The sequence below is a fragment of the Pipra filicauda genome, unplaced genomic scaffold, assembly GCF_003945595.2.
Source record: "Pipra filicauda isolate LSUMZ 115617 unplaced genomic scaffold, ASM394559v2 scaffold112_size3218982_pilon, whole genome shotgun sequence".
NCBI classification, from domain to species: domain Eukaryota; kingdom Metazoa; phylum Chordata; class Aves; order Passeriformes; family Pipridae; genus Pipra; species Pipra filicauda.
The window spans coordinates 492,889-501,529 of NW_024103574.1; positions in this window are offsets into that span (position 1 = coordinate 492,889).

Below are 8,641 nucleotides of genomic sequence, written 5' to 3' on the forward strand. Positions count from 1 at the left end.
AAACTTTAGTTTAACGTTGGCCGTTTGTCCCGTTGATGGCCATATTTTTCACAGACTGTTGTTTACAAAGCAGATATCATGGGGAAATCCATGCAGTGCTATATGTCCCAGGCTTCTGCACCACCCTTACTCTAGGTCCATGATACAGATAGCTGAAGGGATGTTGTTAAGATAGTGTTGATTCATCCTCAGATGATGAAACAAACACTCTTACCCTGTTAAGTGATGCTCAGTGTTTACCAGATCAGCAGAGATAGTAAAGAATAGAGGAGGTTTTAAATCTTGTCTGCCCCAACTGGCCCTGATATTTCATCTCTTGCAAGACACCTGATATGTGTGACTCCTGTTGGTAAAACAGAATCTTATAAGCATGTGAGTTAACAGGATCCACTGCAGTTTAACTAACACAGCAAAGGCAGTAGTGTTTGTTCTATTAGTTACAATTCTGTAGCATCTGGTGCATCAGTTTTGGTCTAAATTTCAACTGAAGTAATATGAAAAACATACAAGAGGTCCAACTTTTGCAACAAAGTCTGCTGTAAAATGGACCACTATGAAAATTCAAGTTGCTACCTATGCTCAGTAGCAATTTTTCAAGTTCTTCCCTTCAAAATCACAATTTAGCTTTTTTTAATGTAACGACGTCGTGTTTTGAGCAGGAAAGCCTCAGTTTGCATATCAGTCAGAAGGTCTCGAAGGAGGCCTGTTTCAACAGCGTTAGAGAAACCAGATGAGCAGTCCAACCTTCCCACACTTTGAGCAGTGTGAAGGGCCAAAACTTTGTTTCAAAAATACTTAGCTTAAAAGAATTTTACAAGTTATGGCACAGCAGGGAAAACAGGAACACTGAGCCTAATGGTTAAATACGTTGCCTTGTGAATGCAGCATTCAACAGTTTTCATAAAATTAAACTGGTCCTGAACCCCAGGATTCAGCTAAAGCAGTAAATTTAGGTGTGGTGAGGTATTTGCTTTTTCAGGTTTATCTTTCATATTTATAAGTAATATTTATTTATATATTTAAAAAGTAATTTTGCTAGCACCTGGATTAAATTTTCTGGACTATTTTAAGTACCCCAAGTATCTCGTGCTGACTTTCGGTTTAGAAGCATCTCACTCATTTTGTAAGTGCACAGTAATGCCTCCTCAATTTTTGATAAAAGTCTTACATGGCTGGTCTAACTGCTTAACACGTTCTCCTTCATTAGAATTAAGAATTAGTGCATTTTTAGGCAAATTTCTTTTCATATAATCTGGCTCCATCTTTTTTGTGAAGTAGGAGTGGTGGTCAGGAGTTTCTACACTTCAAAATAGTTTGGTGAAGCAGTTCAATTGAAGAGGAGAAAATCACTTGGCAGAACTCGGATGCTCAAGCACACTATTAACAGTCCATGGAAAATCAGCTGACTTTATCTCTGTTTTGTCCATCAGAGTTTTCTACCCTAAGCTGCAGTAGATAAGACTCTAATAAACCTGTATCTTGGTCAAATCAAAATTTAAATCAGCTTTCCCTTGGGATATAACCAGTGCTTTCCAAAGTGGTATTATACAAGTCATAAAAATAAAACCTTACACGTGGCAGTTCCAAAAGACACATATGTGTTGTAATTTCCTTTTTATATAGATTTAGGGCCCCAAAGATTTTTTTTGTCAAAAGGAGAAGACATTTAATTACTGATGGGACATAAAAGTCTTTGTCACAGACTTGTTTACCAAGAAGAAATAGACAAAAGCCTATTTTTCTGATCACAAAAGCAACTGGACAGCAGATGAGAGTCTCTTTGCTCACAATTCCTCTTCTTAGTCTCTTTCTCAATTCCTTTTCTCCCCCAGAACTGCTATGCCTTTCAAGTCCTGCTTTTCAAGCAAAAGCACAGAAAGACATGCTGCTGTCTGCAGCAGTTCAGTGTCCAGTCGTGTACTCATGCGTGCAATAGATGAGAGAGGACACCCACACACCTCTTAGTCATGGGTAACTTGGAGTCTCTCAGTGGGAGGGACCATCCTTACCCCCAGCCCATATTGCCACGCTGCCACTTCGCAGTCTGCTGTATTGTGGCTGCAAGCCCTGTTCAAGAAATAGTCATAATTTTGTCTTTTGCAAATCTTTATTAAAGAGATGTTCTAAGAAATTAGTGAGCCATCTTCAACAGAATCTATTGTAACACAGATGAAGAAATACAGCACAAATATCTTGCAGGCCTGACTTTGTTCCTAAAGGCTGAGTCCAGCCAATATCTGGATCGGAGAAGAGGATGTGGCTATCTGACTGCTCCCTCACTGTGTGACTAACACTGGATTGCACAAGGAGAGTCTGAGAAGCTGGAAATACTTCAGTGAGAACTTCCTATATTACTCACAGTATGGAGCATTAAACAAATGCATAAGACTTTTCAGTCATTTGGGGTGAGCCGTGTGACTCATGTCTAACTACATTTTTTTATGATTAACCATTCCAAATATGTGCCAAGGAACTCCCCATAACAGGCTGTGCTGTAAGCATTTATTTTGAATCTCATTCAAAAATAATGAGTTTTTCTTTTTTTGCCTGCTAGGCTGCACTGTAACAATTTGCTTATCAGATAATAGCTACTGTATATGCTTGGCACTATTTTAAAAAAGACATCATAGCAAATTAATGTGATACTGGAGTTCAGATTATACTAGTTTTATTGCCTCTAAAGATCTAATCTTAGCGGGTGCTGAGAGCACTCCAATTTTAAATGACCTCATACATTTTGTATATCTCAAAGAAAATGGAATATAACTGCAGAGTGAAGCAGGCATTGGATAACTAGCATTTCTTAGCAATACTCATAAACATATTAATATTCATTTATTTGGATATTGCTCAAACTGCCAATGCTGATTTTAAGTTGCATTGTATCTTTTTTAATGTATCTTTGACTTTATAAAATTATACATTTTTATGTTGTGAAGGTTTGTGGACAAAATTAGCTTTTTTCCCCCTGTGGAATCAAGCCATTAATAACGAAAGAGGGTATGACAATGGAAGTATTTTCTGGCAGATTCCAGAGATGCCTTCCTTGTATGTGAATTTGGGTAGGGATATTTTGGTATAACAGAGCTTCGTCTTATTTTTCCATGTTCCCTAGAAAACAGAAGGCAAGGTTCTGCTTGAGATGTAGCAGAGATATTTCTTATTATGGGTTCTTCAAGTTACCAGAAAGTGATTCTGTGACATTTTTTCTGGCAGGGGCTACAAATAATACAGAAATGATGTTTACACTTTCTGGAGGGATACTGGGAATAAATTTTTCAGATAAACCACTGGCCAACCTCAAAATACACATTAGGAAAGAAGACCGAAGAGAATGAGAGGAAAAAGGTCCGGAACGAATGTGTGCTGAAAGACAAATAACTTGCCTTTGATCTTTTGGTCTAATAGCTTCCACAAGGATCTGGGTCTGCAAGGTGCAGAGCAGATACTGCTTTTTTGTAAAAGCATGTTAAATGGGAAAGAGCTGATACTGGTTGATCCCAAATTGGGTGTTTCAAAGTGATGCAGAAAGAAACCCCATAACCAAAAGGGTTTAAATTGATCCAGTTAGTTTAGGTAGCACCAAAATGGGGAGAACATCACACATAAATCAGATTGCAGTTCTGAGGCAGCAGCATCTTCTGGTAAAACATTAGCTGGGGACTATGATCAGCAATAAGGGGTAACTGGAAGGGGATGACCCTCTTGGGCTGTCAGCTGAAACCAGGGCTGCACGTCTGTGGCCTGGCAAGTAAAGCAACAGTGATTATGTAAAACAACACAGCACGTAGTTCCCTACTGGAGGAATTCTGATTGCCAGCAAGCATAAAGTTGTCTCCAGACAAGTGCTGAATTGACTAGAAATCCAAGACTTTGCAAGACTGCTGGTGTAAAATTCTTTCACCTCTGTGCAAGGTGAGTGAAATGTAAAAAATAGGATACCCTAAGTGAAAGAAAGGCCTAGGACAGTCGAGGGAAAACAGGATCTGCGTAAGAATACACTGAAGTGTATTGCATATGTTTTCTGCAGAAAATTATGTGATGTAGAATTTCAACTGCTGGATTCTTAATTGCTTTTTTACGACTTGTAATTGCAATACTAGAACTGTACAGTGGAGTCAAAGCATTTGTGAACAATAGGAGTGAATGCGTTGGAATCCCAAAGCACTAATTTATTTTTTTTATTATTTGTTAGTAGCACTCTAGCAGACACACATCAATTTTTAGTAATGCAGTGTTAAGTGTCAAATGTGAGCTGATAATGCCTGTAGGGCTTCTAGAGCCAACAAGTATTTAATTTGTGTTGAAAGCTCTTGGAAGACAAATACTCATCTCCAGTTGCTCTGTCTACTTGGATTCCACCTTATAAGTTCTCTTGAAAACTCTCAAGCAGACTTTACAATTAGCCAGCAAGATGTAAGGATCACCAGGAGGCAGAATGCAATACCATCGAAATTAAGCAGAGAGGAATCCTTATTCTTCAGCATTTACAAACCAGGCGATGACTGGAAATGTCTTTCTTAAAAAAGCATTGCCTATGCCACATTATGCTGCTGGTTTTTGTTTCCCTCTTGTTGTTTCTCAGGATGTCTCCCTGATCCTGACATTCTGGTTTCTTTATTCAAGCCTTTTATTTCCTCTCTAAAATTTTTGAAAATCTTTTTTTTCATGTGAAATATTTCTCATATGCTATTTTATAACTAGACCTTCTGTGTGCTTACCAGAGACTTTGTTTTGAACACAGATCAAGAACCACCTACTGCATAAGCACTTGTTTCCTGTCTTCTAATGAAGGTTTATTCCAGTTTACCTCAGTATGGCTTTCAGCAGTCTTACCTGTTCTACCTTTCAACGCGGAGTACCTCCTTGATCCAATCTTTTGACAGTTTTTCTGTGGAACAGAAAAACTCTGTCCCTCTGTCTGCCTTTTCAAAGCAAATTTTGCTGATGGCAAAAATACTGGTTTAGGATTATATCTGTATTTTCAACTCCCCCTCTTCTATCTTCAGTTTATTCATCATCTTACTGTGTTTTGAAGTCCACCAAAAGTCTTTATTCAGCAGAGTATATGAACAGAATCTTTGTTAAGCAAAATGCTTAATTATGTTTTTCAGTCGTGTTTGTGCAAGTGAATTAGGAGCATGTGTAGTACTGCACTGGGACCGGTTCCCATCCTTGTGAAGGGCAAGAATTAAGCACAACCATTATTACTAGCAGTTTGGAATAGATGGCCAGGTAGGAAGTGTAGCACTCAATTAAAATCCACTGTAGCACTATTCTTGGCTTCCATTAGAGTCACAAAAAGTGCAGCCAATGTTTCTTTAAAAATATTGATCTTTTTTTCTGTGGTGTCCTATATACGCACTCTACAAAGAAATGCCTGCTGATCTGGGTAAAATGTGTTTCTACATATTGTTCTAATTTCATCTGTCATAAAGTTGTCAGGATTTTGGAGTGAATATGAAATGTCAGACCATAAGAATCTCAATTTTAGCTTTACCTATGACTTTGAGATACTCCTGTCTTGATCAGAAGCGAAATTGATATTTCTGTCCAGTTGATACTGGATTAAACTTTTATCTTACCATATTCATCTGATAAATTAATAAGACCTTTGCTAGTTTCGTACTGTCCAATGCACTCTGGGAGGAGCAGAGGTCTTGTCAGAGCTTGGGGCAGAGGATGTGTGCAGGTCCCTCCAGCGCAGAGCTGTGACGGCCCACAGAGCCGGCAGAGGGAAGTGTTGTTCTAAAATACCTATCCCTGAAGGGAGTGCCTTTGTTGGTAACTGCAAGCCACATTATTGCACCGGGAAATCAGTGATCTGGAGCGTATGTAACATGTGATTTATAAACTCGCGGCAGAAGACAAAGAAGCTTAAGCACATGCCAAAAAGAGTGAGTGAGATGATGGATGTGAGATGTGGATGTGCCAGGGATTGAAATTAAATTATACAGAGAACTATGAAGCTTACATGTTTTTTATTCATGGTAGCATGGAATTCTAGAGGTTAAAGAGTTGTGATCTGCTGGTTCATGCTTCAGCTAACTATGAAGCTGTAGGCTTTCACATCAAAAGACGGACTCTTGAGAAACAGACAGTCAGAAAAGCACTTGGTGATCACAAGGCAAGTTGTCATAGGGTGCTTTATTGACAGAACTGGCTCGGCTTCACACACTGCTGCCAGTGCAATTGCCAGTCAAGATGTTGTTGCTCCTGCAACTCCAAGTACTGCTAGAGGGTTAAAAGACAAGTATAATGTCATATCTCTGATATTAAAAAGAATTTTCAAGAGAAAATATTTTAAAGTGAAATTTTTACTATATTGCCCTCTTTAACATACAGCTCTCTGTTATACAGCTTTCCCTTTCTTACTACATGAGATTTCCCCAAACTGTGCAAGTGAAGGGGTTGAAGCACATGCCCTGGACACCCATTAGTCACACTGAGCATAGCATTTGAAACTGGGGGGGGGGGTTATATATATATATGAATATGTATATATTCAATATATATAATTCAATATATATATATATTAAAAAAAAAAAAAGCTGGGTTTGTAGCATCTAAATATTAAGTTAAAAAAGATCAGGGGGTGGCAAGATGTGTGAAAGGAAACTCTCCCTGGATTGTCAAGCTGTTGCTTTTCAGTGTCTTATAAATGGCTGTCAAAAACGAATAGAAAGGTTGTTAGAGCTTGAAGAACATTTTCCTGATAATATGGCTTGAGAAAGACTGGAAGAAATTCATCCTAAAGTAATTGGCACTAAGCTAACCCTAAAGAAGGACAAGATCTGTTAGGTATACAGTCAGGAGCTGCACTGCTAAAACAGCGTTGTTTTTGAATAGGTGGTTAACAAAATATTTCCTTTGCTGAGATGGCATTGCTCAGGGATTGGTGGGGTTGAATGATGAGTTGAGTCCTCTCCTTGTGCTTCCCCAGGAGCTACTCAGTGTCACAGTAGAGAAAATGCAAACCTATGTAATTGTGTTGCAGTCTTTTGTTCAAGCAATTATGAACCTTATGACCATTAACTTCAGTGTTCTGGCTTAATTCAGTATTGCTATTTTTAGCACAAACAGTTCTTGGTTTTACAATTTAGTTAAACATTAATTTGTCTTCCTAGCATATTACTGACAAATAGAAAACATGGCAGGTTCTGGAGACAGACTTTTCATTTTTTTGTTAATAGAAAGCAAGATTATAGAATGAGATGTACTTTTATTTATTTTGATCACAAATAGAGGAAATAGTCTCAGCAAAATGCATTAAATAATTCCTCAGGGAACCCCTAATAGAGCAGAAAATTTGTCTCCATGATGGAAATTGAGATACAGAGAGTTAAAAAGGAGGCAGGTCATGAGATGAAGGGGAATTGGTCTCCTGGGAAGAGGCTGGCCTGCTCTCTGCTGTTTACCAAACCTCACCAAAGACTCTTGAAAAGGTAATTGCAGACAATGCCACGATGCTGACATCTTTGTGGTGACAATAGTGGCTTCTCTGAGGTTACATTACTATCAAAGTACATCACCTTAAGTAGAAACTATCAGCCTAAAATAAATACATTCTCTGCTAGGCTACCACTGTGACTGCAAGCTAGGAAAACAAACGGCTTTTTTCTTTTTCCAACACGTTTGCATTAGTATTTTTACATGTTTGGACTAACAAGTGAGCTTCACTTTTGTTTTAATTAGTTTCATTTTTGGCTCAACTGTAATACTTGTGCTTCCACAGAAGTATGCTATATTTTAATGGATCTTTTAAGTTGAAAGTAATACTAGTAGCTAAACATGTACTGAATACAATTTGAAAATTGTTAACTTTGGCAAAATTTAGTGTCTGTGCTGTTTAGAATGAAGGTGGGTTTTGCACAGCTGTGAAGAAAAGGATTTTGGTGTTTTTTGGAGAAAAAGCAATATTTTGAAAATAGTCCCTTTTTCCATGAAATTGATGGCTGGGCAAAGAATAAACATTACTATAGCAGGGCAAGTGTAAGGAGTATAATTAGAATGTATAACTGTAGAGTTTTGACTAGGTCCTTGCAGTGGAGTTAATAATAGTGAAAATATGTCAGGACAATTACTTGAGTAGATTGATCTGTTTGCACGACTAAGAGGAGGTAGACAGAGCCCATTCGTCCCAGTTCTTTGCAGAAATCTAGATAGGTATCAAAATTTTCTTTCAGACTTTCATGCCTTTACCCAGCAGAATCAGCCTCTTCGGACATCTGGAGGAGGGGGCTGCTCTGTGGGCTGGAGAAAGGGGAGGTGAAGTAGGAAAATCAAATGAATCTGTGATTTTTTTTTTTAACCTTGTGTTTATTTGTGCAATTTATTATATTTCTATCAGGTTTTCAGTGGAACTGAAGAGCCATAGAAGGGTCTCGCCGTACGGACTTCTGTCTGCTGGTGTCAGAAAGGGTGGTGGACACCAGGTGTCCCCGGCCCCAGTGGCGGGACTCCCATTGCTGCAGGGCAGGTGCAGCGGTGCTGTCCCGGCGGGTGTAGCTTGTACCGAATGTGCCCGCGCCGTTACGCTCCCCAGCACCGCCAGCCCCGCTTCCCACGGCCGGACCGGCCCCGCTCCTTCCGCCCGCACCCAGCTGAGGCCTCCGCGGGGATTAAATCGCCTCTCTGCAAG